Source organism: Mustela lutreola, chromosome 13, assembly GCF_030435805.1.
Source record: "Mustela lutreola isolate mMusLut2 chromosome 13, mMusLut2.pri, whole genome shotgun sequence".
Taxonomy (NCBI): domain Eukaryota; kingdom Metazoa; phylum Chordata; class Mammalia; order Carnivora; family Mustelidae; genus Mustela; species Mustela lutreola.
In genome coordinates, this window is record NC_081302.1 from 33,576,540 (window position 1) to 33,594,064 (window position 17,525).

Below are 17,525 nucleotides of genomic sequence, written 5' to 3' on the forward strand. Positions count from 1 at the left end.
CTAAGGGGTTGGCTCATGCATTTATTTCTTTTAGCTAACTTTCATTTTTAAAGTTGATATTATTACATTCACACAGAAAAGTGCCTGAATTTTATGTGTGCTATTTGTGAAATTTTCACAGAGTGAACACAGACATGTAATTGCCACCCAGATAAACAAATAGGAATTTATATGTCCCATTCATATCCCATCACTGTCCAATTTAAAGAATCATGACCATCGGACTTCTAAAATGGTAGTTTAGTTTTGCCTGTTTTGCCTGTTTTTGAATTTTGGCAGGTTTTGATAGCAAGTATGCCAATCTCATAAAATCATTTAGAAATGTATTCTTTCTTTTTTTATTCTTGGGAAGATTTTGTTTAAGATATGGGTTATTTCTTAATTACTCCATAATAATAGGTTTGAAATAATTAATTCATAAAACAAATCTGGGCCTAGAGATTCTTTACTCAGAAGGTTAAGTTGATTTCTGCAATAGATACAGGAAACTTCAGGTTTTCCTTTTTTTCTTTTATCAGTTTTGGTCACTTGTTCCAAACAATTTCTCTATTTCATCAGAATTTTAAAATTTGTTAACATTACCCTGTTTATAACTCTATTTATAACATTCTCTTATTATGTTCTTAATGCCTGTGGGCTTAAATCCTGACATTGTTAATGGCTGCCTTCTTACATTTTTTTAAATAAGTTTTGTTGCAAGTGTATGAATTTATTAGTCTATTAAATAACAGGTTTGGGGTTTTGTTGAGGTTCTCTGTTATATATTTCTTTCTGTTTAAGTAGTTTTGCTGTTATGTTTATTATTTTCTTCCTGTTTTTATTTAGAATTAATTTGCTTTTCTTTTTCTAACTTCTTTAGATCTTTAGATCATTGATTGTCCGCCTGTCTGCTTTTCTGATATATGGGTTTTTTTTTTTTTTTAAGATTTTATTTATTTATTTGACAGACAGAGATCACAATTAGGCCCAGAGGCAGGCAGAGAGAGAGGTGGGGAAGCAGGCTCCCTGCTGAGCAGAGAACATGATGCGGGGCTTGATTCCTGGACCCTGGGATCATGGCCTGAGCGGAAGTCAAAGGCTTAACGCACTGAGCCACCCAGGCGCCACCCTGATACATGTTTTAAGGGCAAAAATTTTGATCTAATCACACCTTTAATTATATCCCACAGTTTCACATATCCCATTTTTATTTTTTTTTTTCAAGATTTTATTTATTTGACACACAGAACTAGCTAGAGAGAGAGAGAGGACAAGCAGGGGGAGCAGGAGGCAGAGGCAGAGGGAAAAGCAAGCTCCCCTCTGAGCCAGGAGCCCCATGCGGGGCTCTATCTTAGGACCCTGGGATCCTGACCTGAGTGGAAGGCAGATACTTAACTGATTGAGCCACCCAGGAGCCTCCCTATTTTTTTCAATATTTGTTGTATTTTCAGCCCATGGACTGACTTCAAGTTGTACCCCTTGATTTCTAAGTACTCCGGAATATACTACTTATTTTTTGGTAATTAGTGTTTAGCCTAATTCCACTGTGGTCAGAGAACATATGCTGAATAATGATAACTCTTAGGATTTGCTAAGACTTACTTTATAGCTCATGGTATGTTCAAATTCTGATAAGTAGTTCATGAGTACTTGAAAAATACTTCATTGGGAAGATCTTAAGCACATGTTCTAAAAGATCAAATAAAATAAGTTTATTAATTGTATTATCTTTATTAATTTTTATGTTCATACTCATTTTTTATCCCTTGTCTTATCAGTTGTTGAGAGAAATGTATTAAAATTCCATACTTATTTATAGATTTGTCTATTTTTCATTTTAGTCTTTTATATTTTTGCTTTTGGTGGGTATTTTTTAGGTGGATCCAAACTGAGAATTATTATATATAGAAAGAGATCACTTTGTGACCTCTTAGTTTGTATTAATTATTCTAGTTTAGTATCCATCTAGTTTAGTATTATCCATCTTAGTTTGCATTAATTATTCTAGTTTAGTATCAACTTTTTTCCTAGTGTTTGTATAGCTGTACCAGCCTTTCGTGGCTTAGTGTTTTCCTAATTCTTTTCATCCTTTTAGCTTCAACTTTTAGATTCTAACATTCAAGATTTGCCACTTGTAGGTTGTTAAAAAATTTAAACTATAAAGATATGTAAAAACCCTAAAAAAGCTAGACTACTAAACTGCAGAATGTGGAATATTTTACATTTAAATATACCATCTTACTGTGTGTTTTTTATTTCCTTGTAATATTTTTTTACCCATCCCTGTATTCTCTGTGTTAATCAAGAAACTTTCTTTTATTTTCCCTTTTATTATTAAACTTTGTAGCTTATCAGTATAAATATTATTTTATTACTTTTAATGGCATTTCCTAGGGATTGCATTGTCCCTTTGACTTGTTAATGACCACCATAGACATTTTTCTTCTTTCTAGATAACACAAAGTTGTTGAGACATTTTAACTCTCTATATCCCTCTTCTTCTTTGTCCTACATTTTAAACCGAACAAGATATAATTATTGATACAGAGTCATTATTCAGTTAGATTTACCTACCTATTTACCTTTTTATTTTTCTTAATGCTCTTTATTCTTTTCCTTCCATATTTTTATATGAGATAATTTTCCTCGGGGCTGAAGAATTCTCTTTAGTATACCTTTTGGTATTATTCTCCTGGCTGTGAATTCTGTTTTTGTCTAAAAGGTCTTTATTTTGCTTTGACTTTTTTATGACAAGTTATCAGTTATTTCATTATTTTTTCTTTTAGCAATTTAAAGATATCCTTCCGTTATCTTTTGGCTTTCACTATTTTTTTTTGAAAAGTAGCTCTCTAGTCCTGTAGTAACTTCCTTGACGGTCATTTCTTGTCTGACAATTCTTGAGTATTTTCCCTTGGACTTATATGGCTTGTGATCATAGAGATTGTTGAAATTACAACTTAATATCTTTCCTCAGGTTAGAAAATTCTTGACCATTATGTTTTTCAGTGTTACTTCTGCCCTATTCCCTATTCTCTCTCTCCTCCTTCTGGGCCTTCAGTCAGATGCACATAGGATATATCCCATTATGTCTTATTCTTTTTAAGATATCATACTATCTGGGGTGCCTGGGTGGCTCTGTCAGTTAAGTGACTGCCTTTGGCTCAGGTCATGATCCTAGAGTCCCAGGATTGAGTCCCACATCGGGCTCACTGCTCGTGGGGAGTCTGCTCCATCCTCTGACCCCCTCCCCCATGCTCGCTCTCTCTCTGTGTCAAATAAATAAAGTCTTAAAAAAAAAAAAGATATCCTACTATCTTACCTAATTCCTCATTCCAGTCTTCATTCTGGCAAATTTCTTCTCACTTATGTTTCAGTTCATAATCCTTTCTTCTGCGGTGTCTGTTCTGCTGTTAAACACAGGTATCAAGTTTTCAATGTCAGGTATTCCATTTCTTTTTCTTCTAGAATTTATATTAGGCTTCTGTGTGTATGTGTAGATTCCAATTTTGGAGTAATATTTTCTCCTTTTCTGTTTTCTGTTGTCTCCTAGTAGGACAGTTGATCTTAAAAAAAACTTTTTTTTCTTGTGGTGGGGAAGAGTGAGGGGTAGAGGGAGAAAGAGAATCTTAGGCAGGCTCCACGACCAACACAGGGCTCAATGTGGGGCTCAATCTCACAACCCTGAGATCATGAGCAGAGTCAAAATCAAGAGCTGGATGCCTAACTGACTGAGCCACCCAGGTGCCCCAGGAGAGCTGATCTTGTACAAAGTACTCTGCCTTAGAAGAAATGAAATTTACCCCTTTCTTCTCACACATTTTGCCTGCTATAAATTGTCTAGATCACTTTAGATTATTTTTTATCTTATTGCCTTAGCTCTTACCCATAAAGCCCTTCATGAAAAAGTTTTTCAATTTAATACATGCTTTGAACCAGTGGTGAAAATGTGTCCAGTCCCTTTTGAGATAATCTGTGGAGCTGCTCATATGTTACTTTTTTAGTCTAACAACAAGTACAAAGTCGTATTTAAAATTCACCTATTGAATTGACCATAACATTTGCTTTATTTATAGATTCCTCTTTTTTTTTATTGCCTTTATTCTCATCTTTAATTATTATAACAGCATCTATGTCTGTCATCCTGGATTTTCTATTAGGGTTTCCCTGTGCATGAACTTGGACAAATGAAGCCTTTAAACTTGTTGATTCTTATTACTCCTTAATGTTAGATTGAATTGAAAACTGTCATTCTCAACCAACCTTATGCAGAGTTGTCAACATTGTCTTCTTTGAAATCCTTGTATTTATGATCTTTTTTTATATACCACTTGTATGACACATATATTCCATCATTCCTCTGTGAACTTCTCATGCCAGAAAATTTACCACAGGCTGAAGGACAGACTTTTGTGTTGACTGATGTTCCTTTTGAACAGAATTTTTAGCAAGTCTTGCCTTGGCAGCCAGACTAACTTCTGAACTTCTTTGTAATCAAAGACCCTTCTGATTGGATATATTAGATTTATAGTCAGTAATGTTTTCCTCTACTCACAATAAGAATATTCATGTATCGGTGAACAGGATAAACCCTTTCCTTTAATCTTTTATAAATATACATCAAAATGTCATCTTTGTACTTAATCTCAGGGTATATTTGTATTTGTGAGAAAATACAGCATGAGTCAGGTTTTCTCCCCCCCGCTAAGAACCAGCCACCTTTCCTATCATTGCTCATATTCTGCCTCATCTATTGACCAGTGAAAGCATCACAAAATTAATAGCTTATTAAAACTCAAATCTGATAATTCAGCTCATCAGTAATGTATGGCTTTGAAAGAAATGAATTCCTAATTGAAACACAAGGGGAAAGGGACAGTGCCATCTGTATGTCACCCTTCTACAAATCAGCAGATCTGCTGGATCCTTTATAAAATTATGGAGCAATTATTTAAGCCTGATTTACTGTTCAGAGTTGCATTGACAAGAAATTATCCAGGACCATCTTGTGCAAACCAAGAAAAGGATTTGTTTTAGTCTTCAATTACCTTTCCCCAATTGGTAATATTCCAGTCTCACAATCTCTTGTTCATAATTCTGAAATCCTTTAAAGTACTGAAAAATTAACATTTTAAAAACTCATTTAGAATTAAAGCCTGGAGTAAACTGATGTGTAGATCTCCATAGTCTCCATGTATAACACAGTGTAAATGCTTAGTTGTTTTACTGCAAAAATACTCAACTCTACCTCAAACCTGGAGGTTTGGAGGTGTGCTGTTACCTTCCTAAAATCCTAAACATATGAATTCAGAAACATATATGGCCCCAGTGGGGTTAAAACAAGAAATTGTGCATCTCTAATTTTTTCCAGTTAGTTTTGATAGTTATAATACATTATAATCCCCAGATGTTTTCTGCTGGAACAGATGATGGACAGATTTTAACATTTGACCCTACAATGTGTTATATTTGATTCATTGAATAATAAAGGCCATGTCATTTTATGGAAGGTAGATGGACATAAGCTGTCAGATGTAAGTAATCTCTAGTTTTAGCACTAGAGTAAAATAGATAATAGCTAGAACAACAACCAAAAAATACAGCCGCAACTAACTCTGTCAGGCAGTGTGCCTTCAATAATTTAACCTTCCAAATTCCCTTCAAATGGTACAAATAGATACAGATATTAGCGTAATTTTTAAGTGAAGTACTGACGTTTAGAAAGATAAGCAACTTGCTTGTGGTCACAGAACTAGTACAGAGCCAGGGCACAAACCTAAGTCTGCTAACATCCACAACCTATGCCCTTTGCCCCTCTGCTATAATGTTGTACTATATCTTTTTAAAATGAATCATATAAGACATTTAACACATATGAAATACGATTTCGTTGATCAGCTCTTGATTAGCTCCATGTTGATTACAGGAAAAATGCTAATAGCGAATCAACTTCCTTTTGTCATTCAGCGTTTATCTGGGATCCTCCCTTCTGCTATCACTTGGCTTGTGCTCAGGAAATACAAATGAATTTTAATACGAGCCTGAGAAAAAGAATATAATTATGGCGGTAAATCTGCTGGAATCATATAATGAATTTAAAACCCAGCATAAATGCTTTTGGGATTATCTGTCATTTGGGATTATTATTCTGTGATCCCTTGTAAGACTGTAGATAATTGAATGTTGGCTATTTTACTGCAACTGAAAGCACTGATGCTAAGAAGAGAATGAACCATGTGAATGTGAGCTCGCTTATTTATTTAATAATTAATTTGGGATTTCATCACAGGAATCATTTAAAGCCAAAAAATACCACAGAGTAACTTTATCTCATGGGAATCAAAGTTCTATTATTTGGATCAAAGAAGTGATTAATGTACCTGATTTTTTTCTTTTTTTTAATATATATTCAATAAATAATTGAGTGATGTACAGTTAGTGTTTTCTTAGAGATATTATAAGGAGAACTAATAGAGGAAAAATAATTCTGCTAATATACGTTCATGAAGTCCATGAAAGCTTTCATTTAACCTTTTTGACTTTCTCCTTTATGAAATGATAGTCTTTAAATTGCACAAAATGAAAGGAAAAAGTTTAAAGGGGGGTAATTACAGTGATTTTGGTCTTTCCTGATCTCCTGTAGGCAGACATGATCAAATCAGTCATGGGAATGAGTACTGCGTTACCTCCGAGGTCGGGCGGGGGTTAGGGGGGGTTGTTGTCTCAAATGGCTAACGACTCTCTGCCTGTTGCCACTCAGCACCTGTAGAGCCTCTGGCACATTTCTTAACCCTCCTCAGCTTCTGTTTTTCTTCTGTAAAATTGGTCAATAATAATTTCCTTTATTGGGATGTTGTGAGGATTAAATGAATATACCATAACGCACATACACACGTCTGTATGAGATACAAATGACTTCAAGCCCTTATATCTGGTGAGGGTGATTCAGATCTGAGGCTTAGATTTAGCTGGCAGGAGCCATTGTTTGGCTGAGACCCAGATCCTTGCCGGAAAGGCAGATGCTTAATGGAGTTGGGACCATCAGTTGCATTTGTGATTTCAGCTCTCTGACCCAACCCCAAGCCCCCTTGGCCTTTACAAATACAAATATAGCTGAATTCTTCTTTTCTCTGTAGCACAAGTATGAAAGCCAAACAATTAAATATTTAAAAAGGAAAGCATATGAGCTCACACATATACAAGCATCTAATCTCTAGATCGTAAACTCCTCAAATTAATTTTTGTGTATATGCACTGCATGCTCACACTCCCATGATTTTTTTTTTTTTTAAAGATTTTACTTATTTATTTGACAGACAGAGATCACAAGTAGGCAGATAGGCAGGCAGAGAGAGAGGAAGGGAAGCAGGCTCCCCACTGAGCAGAGAGCCCAATGTGGGGCTTGATCCCAGGACACTGGGATCATGGCCTGAGTCGAAGGCAGCGGCTTTAACCCACTGAGCCACCCAGGCGCCCACGATTTTTAAGTGTACTACACACTAGGAAGTCTTGGGAATGTGGACATGCTAATGAGCATTCGTACCAATACCTTAACCACGCCCACCGAGATGCACATGCTGATGTTTGGACTGTACAGGTACATTTACATGGTAAATACATATGAGGGAATTTGAGGAGGAAAAAATGAGAAGAAAACAAAAGAATCCAAAAAAGGGGAAAACAGGATGGTAGAAGGAAAAAAAAAAAGATTGGAAAGAAATGATAGTTTAGTGTAGGGTTTCTCAACCTTGGCACTCCTGATCTTTTGTCTTTGTTGTAATCTGTCCTGTCACCCTTGCTCTCGATTGTGATCATCAAAAATATCTTCAGACCCCGGGGCCACAATTATCCTGGCTGAGAACTGCTCCTTTAGTGTAAGAACGAATGAACGTCAGGTCAGATACGAAGATGAAATTGGCGAACATGGAATGGAGCTAGGCAAAAGATCTTATCTTCTAAAATTAACATAAGGGAACTGAGCACAGTCAGCAAATAGGTGAAGAGGAGAAAGGGAAGGAGAATAAGATGTGTGGACAATGTGCCGTAGAGTTTGGAGGGAAGAAGGAGCGAGTCAGAGCTGGTGGTGTAGGACATCTCCACTGAAGGGCTTAGAGTAGCCTTTTTTATTAATTACTGCAGGATGGAAAATTAACCAGGTCAGATATTTACATTTATCATCGTATCTCATTATAAAACTTATAATCTCCCTTTCATGTATTATTTCCTGGTTGACAGAAAAAATACATACAAGAGCAGAACTAGCTTCGTGGAATTTGATAGACATAAAACTAAATTTTAGAAACAGAGAGAACATTATCCTTTAACTGTTATGGTAATCTACCTAGCAATTCTATCTGTGCATTTTCCAGTTGTCAAAAACAAAAGCCCCCAAAGGAATATACTTCAAATGAACAGAAACAGGAAGTGAGACTCTGGCTTTATTAGGTTTTAGGCCCCCTGGAAGAGTGCATCTTTAAACCCCTCTTTTAAAAATTATTTTGCAGTATTCCGAAACTAGTCCCTTAAAGTTCTATAGTGAGAGGAATTAATAAAATGGCAATTAATAAATTAAATTATTTTTAAATGAAGGAATGAGCCAAGAGAAATGTTCAACTCTAATATTTGTATATGATATAATTAAGTTAATGTATTTACTGTTTGTTAAGTTTTAGACATGGGGTAATTTCATAGATTTATTCAATTTTAGAGTTAATAAGGGCTTTAGAGAGCAACTGGAGCTTTACTAATGAGCTTTAATTAAGAACTTACTGTGGACCAGCGACTGTGATTCAGGACTGCCAAAGAACTAGAAGAAATGGCGTCTTCATGGGCACCCAGGCTGGTTCGAGAAGGATACTTGAAGCTCCGAGTGTTTGGCAGAGGGAGGGCAGGATCTGGTTCAGAACAAGTGGAATCGGGTAGGGCTGGAGGACAGAAGAGGCCTAGGAAGCGGGCAGAAGCATACTCAGAGTCATTTTCATTAGAAATTAAGGGAAGAAAGACAATAAGTAGAATGGAACCTAAGCTAGAACTCAGGCAAGTGTGCTTTTTATAAAACCCCACTGCCTCTCACTTACTGTTGTTCTATTTACAAAAGTTACACCTTATTCCACTGCTTTTATCAGGAGATGTGCATCATTGGTCAAAAATATAATAATGTGTGTTTTTTTTTTTTAAATTTCTGAGTATTTGGCTTTAAAGTAAAGGGACAGAAGAAATTCAGTAAACAGCTGATTTATCCACTTAACATCCCCAGTTGTGCTACATACAAGTCTTTTTAGGATTTATGATTTTCCATTTTATTCCGTCATGTTTTCTTATTTCTTTCAAACTTACATAATGTATAGCGTGGCCAGGGCACAAACTGTTGGATGCTGTTCCTGTTAAGAAAGATGTTTCTACATGCTGTTATTCTGAGGCTTAATGTGAAAACAAACAGGAACTAAACAAGAAATAAACACTGTGATGTGGGTAACTGATAGCCGCCTTATGCCATTAAGCTTGTTATGTGCCAAGGATATAGGGAAAGTGAGCGAATGCTTATTACTACACAGGTGTCCAAGCAGTGCTCATTTTTATCCTTTCTTCTTCAGTTGGATATTGCCACATACTGATTTCGCATGAACTGCCTTAAAAAATTTCTCCAGCGAAGACACGAGCGCGTGCGTTCTCTCTCTCTCTCTCCTTCCCTGTTCCAGGGCTGATAAGGGCAGTCCTGGGGAGGAAATTTAGCCTAGGAATTCCTTTTGGGTTTAGATCATACGTCCATATATGGGGCCTCAGGTGATTCTTTCAACTTCTATGACACTATATTTTTTCATCTGTAGAACTGAAGGAGAAAATTCTGCCAGATAACACTGTACTAAATATTACATAAATGTTTATTTTTTTCTGCATTTAAAAAAAATTTAAGTTTAATTTATGGTTATAAGGTCTCATACTTCTTTGAAGGTGTACTTGTTTTGTATATACACTGTGAAGAAGTTGATTTAAAGAGCACAGTTTTGTTTCCTCAGATTCACTTTTAATGACCTCCATTTTTTAAAGCACAATGTTGAAATAGTCCCTCTGCACATATATTTCATGTTTTCTGAATGCAGTTCACTGAAAAGTGATGAAATGTCATTAAAGCTCTGGGGTTAGGGTTGGGGGAGCAGCTTCTCCCAGGACAGACATTAAAATCCTTCTGTGGAGGTGTCTAGGTGGCTCAGTGGGTTAAAGCCTCTGTCTTCCGCTCAGGTCATGATCCCAGGGTCCTGGGATCGAGCCCCGCATCAGGCTCTCTGCTTAGCAGGGAGCCTGCTTCCTCCTCTCTCTCTGCCTGCCTCTCTGCCTACTTGTGATCTCTGTCTGTCAAATAAATAAATAAAATCTTTAAAAAATAAAAAAAAATCCTTCTGTGGCGTCCTCCCATTTCTCAGACCGCGGTGCTGATTATATACTGATGTTCACTAAATACATATTGATTGAGGGAAAGCTTTTCATCAAAAACCTAAAAAGCTTTGTAGTTCCCATGCATTGGTATATAATTGTTTTCAGTAACTTCTCAAATATGAAAATGTTTTCCCGGTAAACTGTAATGCAGCAGCTTGGAGTTTCCAGAGAAATCCACAGTGTAAACCCACTGGGTTACTGCCCTCACATACCTTTAGTTTCTGATTGTATTTAGCTCTTGTCTTTAGTTTCATTCCAGTTACATAGGTAGAGACCTGGTTACGTAGGTAGAGACATTAATTTGTGCAAAATAGCTGTGCCGCCCATCTTTTCAAAACTGATGGGAGGAACGCCCTTGGCAGATGGGGACTGCAGTAGAATTTGTTATTTTCTTCCAAGGACATAATGGCTCAGTGGAATCTAGGGAAAGCCAGATTAAAAATTAGAAATGCCTCTGTTCCTTTTTTCAAATATTTTTTCCTGAAAATATATTTTGTACCCTCCTTATAGGTGTATCTTGAAATATAGCACAGTTCTTTTTTTTTTTTTTTTTTTTTAAATATTTTATTTATTTATTTGACAGAGAGAAATCACAAGTAGATGGAGAGGCAGGCAGAGAGAGAGAGAGGGAAGCAGGCTCTCTGCTGAGCAGAGAGCCCGATGCGGGACTCGATCCCAGGACTCTGAGATCATGACCTGAGCCGAAGGCAGCGGCTTAACCCACTGAGCCACCCAGGCGCCCAGTTCTTTTTGTTTTTTAAAAGTACCACAGGTTCACTGTAGAAAATAAAGAAAACTTGGATTTAAAAAAAAAAAAAAGGAAATCTAGATCACCCACGAATTCACCAAGTGGAGAAACTATTATTAACGTTTCCACAGTTGTCTTCTAGCCTTTTTCTTATTTTCATATGAAGTAAAAATGTTGGTGGAGGCAACAAAATTAAGCTTATTCTTTTATGTAGTTTTGTATCCTAACATTTTTTTAGCTTAACGTCATAGAGATAGTATCCTCCGTGCCACTGAATATTGTTTCTCAAAGCTGGCGCGTCACTGGAGTACCGTGTGATGCTTTTAAAACTACCGGCACCAGCGCCGGATCCCAGACTCACCGCATCGCTTACCTTTGAAATGTGCCTGGATGATTCTGTTTTTAGCCAGGGCTAAAGCCGTTGTTTCAAACTTTCTTCCGTTTTTATGCCCAATCTGTAGTTTCTAATGTTTACTCCTACAAAGATAAAAATGAGTATCTGTGTATACCTGTTTGCCAAAATCCCTGATTACTATCTTTGTCTAACTACAAGTCCCTGCGTTGTTATCCTGTTTCCCCAGGAAGAAACTTTTGTAACCACCTCGAATATATAAGCTCATAAATAGTTTAACTTTAGCAGTTATCATATCTTCATGTATTGAATTAGTGATAAAACAAACCACACTTCATATGAACTAGTGTATACATTTTAGAAAATATTGAACTTTTCCAACTCCCCAGTTGTCTGTGATTTCATTCAGTATCTTTACATGCAGGTTCGACAGCAGTGCTGGTGTCCTCAGGAGGACCAGTTTTAAGTCGTCATTAACTCAAACACCTCATCTCGACCGCTTGACACACAGCACTGTTTACATCAGTGGTGATGCTGCGTCTGGGGTTTTTCTCCAAAGCCATCTGAGGTGCTTATGGCCTGAACTTGAGATGGTTGGCATGTATGTAATCTTCCAAACAGAACAACCGTCTTTTGAAAGCTTCTTTGTAGTACCAGCGCTTAAAATCGTGAAGTCATTCCACATCCACATTCCACAGGAATCATGACTAAATGTGCTGAATTTCTTTCCCTCCTCCTCGCTTAAAGCATACATATTCTCTCTGGTGATTTCTGAAGGCCAACAAGGCAACACTGGTATTGATTGAAGATTTTGATTCCAAATATTATTCTGTTTTTCCCAAAATACAGTAATTAGAGGTAAGCCTGGAATGCATCCTGAATATAAGGTCACTCCCTCTCAGCTTGGGAGGGCGATGTGTTTGTGTGTGTGTATATACATGCATAGTATTGGGGGGGGAAGAGGAGAGGGTGATGGCAATGCCCTAGATTCTTAAAAATGTTATATTTGTTTTAAGGTATTTAAGACTCTTGAGGCGTAGTTCAACAGCATTCCCGTAAATGTGTACCCAATTACCCTACTAGCCATAAAGTGTCTATTTTACTACATCCTTGACAGCATTACTATTAAGGTTTTTTTTTTTTTTTTTCAGTCCTTCTCTCATAAATAAATATCTCAGTTCATCTCCCAACTGAGGTGTCACCCATTGTCATTATAAGTATCTCCTAATTAGCAGGGGTCCTGGGTGGCCGGCAGGTTCTCTTTTTCTGTTGCATGTCTTTGTGCTTTCCTGTTCCCGTCTTTGTCGTCTCTGGGCCTCCAGTCTGACCCTTCTCCCCTTTTCCTTATATGCATTTCCTGGTAGGTATCATCAACAGGGGCTTGAAGGACCCGCCGTTGTCCACATGCACGTGGTAATTATGTACACCTGTGTGTGCCCCGTGGCGATTGCCGTTAAATGGGAGAAACACTTAATAAAACCCGTGGTCACTTTCATCGTCCTTAGACCTGTGTGCATCGAAACCTCATTTAATGGGAAGCCGAAAGATGAGGCTAAAAGTGTGGGTTTGTATGAGAGCATTTTAGTGACTTTGTAGTGAGCTGAGATAGAATTAAATCATGAGTAAGTTTTGGGGCATTTCAACTCTCTTACCTGTCTGCTTGTGCCATTTTCCCACTGCAGCCACCTCTGATTCCAGGGCACATGGGAAAAGGTCGATTTCCATCGTCTTTGCCATTAGACTCGTTTTGGCCTTGCTGGTGAATTCTCTTCATAGGCATTTTCTCTAAGAAGGGGAGGATATGAGGCTATTCTTGCCCATTTGCTTGCTGTAAAGACCCACATTTTTGTAACTATACCCCCTTTTCCATGAAAAGATGGCATTTTGGCTTGATGTGTTTGTAATGTGTTAGGGTTTCTAGGTGTATTGTTTGGCTTTCTCATCCTCTTCAGGTCAAGTTTTCTTGTGTCGGAAATTCGGTGCACTCCACCACTGTGAGGTATCATTATGAAATAATGACTAGCAAGGTCCAACTGATAGAGGAGAAGACTGATCTATTTGAGAATGGGAAAGTTCATGCGTATTTTAAAATCCGCAGTGAGCACAGGGACGTTTGCCTCAGTACCAGGCGTGAGTCTGTAGTCTAGGGTAAAGATTCCAATGAACGTTTTTTCCCCCCAAGAGTCTATCACACATGTTTTTCTTTAATGCATTGTGAATGTGAAACTTTACTAATGTAAATCAGTCACTGCATAAAACCAAAGACCAAAAAGAATTCTAGCCATGAGGTAGAAAACATAAGCCTGAAACAGTGACTTCTTCTTCTTTTTTTTTTTTTAGATTTACTAATGCTGTGATAATACTTTTGGTTTACTAATTTTTGTGAGGAACGATAAAATATAGACAAAACTGGGTCTCATCAACAGCATTAATATTGAATTAAGTTTCCTACAAATAATGAGGGGGACTTTTTTGTTTGTTTGTTTAGTGCAAATTTAGAATTACAGAATAATTGGGCACATTGTACCCAAACATGCCATATTCCTACCTCAGTGCCACCCATAGTATGAAGTCTTGTGTTAGTGCAGCACACTGGGGACAGTGAATGACTTACTTTACCTGTATTGATGACGTTAGTACTGTCACTGCATTGAGGCTGTTCACTCTATGCAGTTCTGTGGGTTTTGACAAATGCAGGGCAGCACGTGTCCATCCGCCACCGTTAAGGTTATGTTATGTTATGTTGTGTTACTGCAGTAACGTACAGATGAGTTTCACTGCCCTCAACACCCTTTCCTTACTCGTCTCTCCCCTCCCTTCCTCCAAGCCCCTGGCCACCACTGATCTTTTTACTGCCTCTATAGTTTTGTCTTTTCCAAAATGACATATAGTTTGAATCGTACGATTTATTTTTAAGACATCTTTGCATGCTTTGTAAGGCTCAGTGTGACAGCAGTTGTTTAAAAAAAAAAGGGGGGGGGACAAAACTGACTTCCTAGACTTCATTTTGACCTTTATTTTAGGGACACTGCTTCTTTTAGATCATTTGGCCAGGGAAATAGGATTTATGTGGCTTAGTATCCTCCGCGCTATATTCGTGCCTAGCAAATGTGATGAGTGTTCACTGATCATGTTATGTGGTGAAACAAAATGTTATTTATTTGCTAAGTATCAGTATGTTTACATGTAACACATAACACATTATGTTCATGTCCAGACATTTCTGTCAGTCTTTTCGTTGCTTCATTTCATTGTCTGCTATTTTTAAAAAAAAAAAAAAAAAAAAAAATGCGTTCGCTGCATCTCCTCTATCCTTCCCCACCCTATGGCAAAGGAAGCCTCCCCACCTCCTCCCACCCCAACTTCCCAGCACACACGTGCCCAGCTGGGGTTTCAGTTTGGTGGTCCACGGTTCACATAGCTTCTGATTGCTTTGGATAAATATTATGAAAGTCCTGGGAAATAAATAGGTCATAGAAAAGCACGACAACTAAGAAATAGGAACATTTGAGATGAATGTAAATGTGTATTGAATCCTTTTTTAAAGGTTTCCATTTTATGGGTGGTGGGTCTGAAGGAGGGTACTTGTTACAATGAACACGGGGCGTTAAGTGACGAATCACTAAATTCTACTGAAACCGGTATTAAAGCAGAAGTAAAATTTTGAAAAAAAAATTTGTCTATCTATTTATTGATTTATTTTAAAGATTTGATTTATTTATTTGACAGAGAGAGACGCAGCCAGAGAGGGAACACAAGCAGGGGGCATGGGAGAGGGAGAAGCAGGCTTCCCGACGAGTAGCGAACCCGTTGTGGGGCTCAATCCCCGGACCCCAGGATCGTGACCTGAGCCGAAGGCAGTTAATGACTGAGCCACCCAGGCACCCCTGAAAATAGATTTAGAAAGAAAAAAAATAAAAAATAAAAAAGACTATCCTTTTCAATTCAAATGCAAAAGCCCAAAAAACGTAAATGTAATAGCACATAGTCTATTATGTTATGTGTATGTTCTGAATTTTCTGAAAGAACCAATCACGTCTTAAACTAACACTTGAGATACTGAGGTAACACAGTCGATATTCCTTCAGCTTACCCTCCCCCCGCTTGCAGTGGATAGCTCATTTGATACTTTCTGAGCCCAGGTACATATCGTCATGGTAGAATATTTCCAGTTATTTCCTTTTATTCTCTCATCTGTAGTTTTAAAGGGTTGAGAGTTTATCTCTCCTTTTCTTTAGTATACTTTGCTTTCATTTTTTGGGAGGGTGGTGAGTCTTATAAATACACACTTTGGGGCATCTGCGTGGTTCAATGCAGTAAGCCTCAAACTCTTGTTTTCAGCTCAGGTCCTGCTCACACAGCCCTGGGACCATGCCCCGCTTTAGGCTCTGCTCTTATGGGGAGTCAGCTTGAGTTTCTCCTCTCCTTCTGGCCCTACCCCTGTTCCTCCCCGCAAGAAACACATATTTATGTAGGTGACCACACACACATGCTCTCTCTTTCTCTCCAAAATAAGTCTTAAAAAAAAAAAAAAAGACACAAATCTATAGTATTTGCATTTAAGAGTTTGCCCTTGAACAGGTGGACTGAAACAGGGTGATCACTGGGCCGAAAGCAAGACAAACGATGACCAAAAGGGCATGTGTAAGATGAATCTTGGGAGGGGGGAGGCTTTTCTTTTTAGGGTGGCTGGGTTACTCAGTCAGTTAAGCATCTGCCTTAGGTTCAGATCATGATCCCAGAGTCTTGGGATGGAGCCTCCTTCTCTGCTCAGTGGGGAGCCTGCTTCTCCCTCTCCCTCTGCCTCCTGCTCCCCCTGCTTGTGTGTGTGTGTGTGTGTGTGTGTGTGTGTGCGCTCTCTCTCTCTCTCTCTGTTTCTGTCAATAAATTAAAAAAACTTGAAAAAAAAAAAAGAAAAATAGGCTTTCCTTTTTAGTAAAATAAAACAGAGAAGAAAGTACAATGTATACCCTGTTCACAAGTGGTTGTTTGGTGGCATATACACTCAGAGCAAAAATGGCCAGAGGTGTTTCTTGCTTGCCTTCAGCATTGTGCTTTGTATAAAAAAAAAAGAATGTAGCTCCTTAATTAAATGTATTTCCATCTAAAATAATGCTGTATAACTTAAAACTTCCATGATCGAGGATATAGATAGAGCTTATTTCCTTTTTTACATGAAGTACACAGTACATTTCCTTAATTACTTCCTGTAAAAAAAAATGTTGAATTTAATTAATCACCAAGTCAGAGAATGAAACTGACATAAACTTTGAGACACAAGAAGAAAATAATGCTGTGCTGTTTCATTCCTTGGTAAGACTGGTCAGCATCTCAAAATAATTAACATAACTATATATTGTCAGAAAGCTGAACTGTGGATTGGTGTAAATCATTTATATTGTGGAATTAACAAATGAAACCAGTTAATTAAAATGTAGTCCACTTTACAGATCATCCTATGGGTCAATCTAGTTAAGCACAAAAATAGAAAAATTTTAAAAAAGAACAGAACAGTGTCACATGACTGTCTTCTATATTTTAAGAGATGTGTTTGTTTAAAATCACGTGGACCCTAAAAGTCCTGTACTATTTTGACTTATTTAGCTACTTTTGTAGTGTATATATCTGTTTGGTTGATTAGTGAACACTGTACCTGTGCAATATAGTGGTTGCATTTCTGCAATCCCGCATCAGAATATCTTTTGTGCGGTGCATCAAGTCAAGTTACTTCTGAGAGTCAGAGTCATAGATTAGGTTGTGTTGGGATTTATAGTTCTGGTTTTTTGGGTTTTTAAAAATTTTTTTAGATTTATTTATTTATTTTAGAGATAGAGCTAAGGGAGCAGGAGAGGGAGAGAGAAAGAGAAGCAGGCACCCCACTGAGCACCCCGAGGCTGGAATCAAGAGTTGGCGGCTCACCTGACTGAGCCACCCAGGCCCCCCTGGAATATTTAGTTCTGAGAGGGGGAGCTCGTTTGTTCCTGTCCCACCCTAACCGGTATTACTTAAAAACAC

The 17,525-nt window shown here is 37.7% G+C and overlaps 1 protein-coding gene across 3 annotated transcripts in view; it reads left to right on the plus strand.

Moving 5' to 3' along the window:
* KLF12 (KLF transcription factor 12) overlaps positions 1-17,525 on the plus strand; it is a 441,551-nt gene that overhangs the window by 274,972 nt on the left and 149,054 nt on the right. The window lies entirely within an intron of this gene.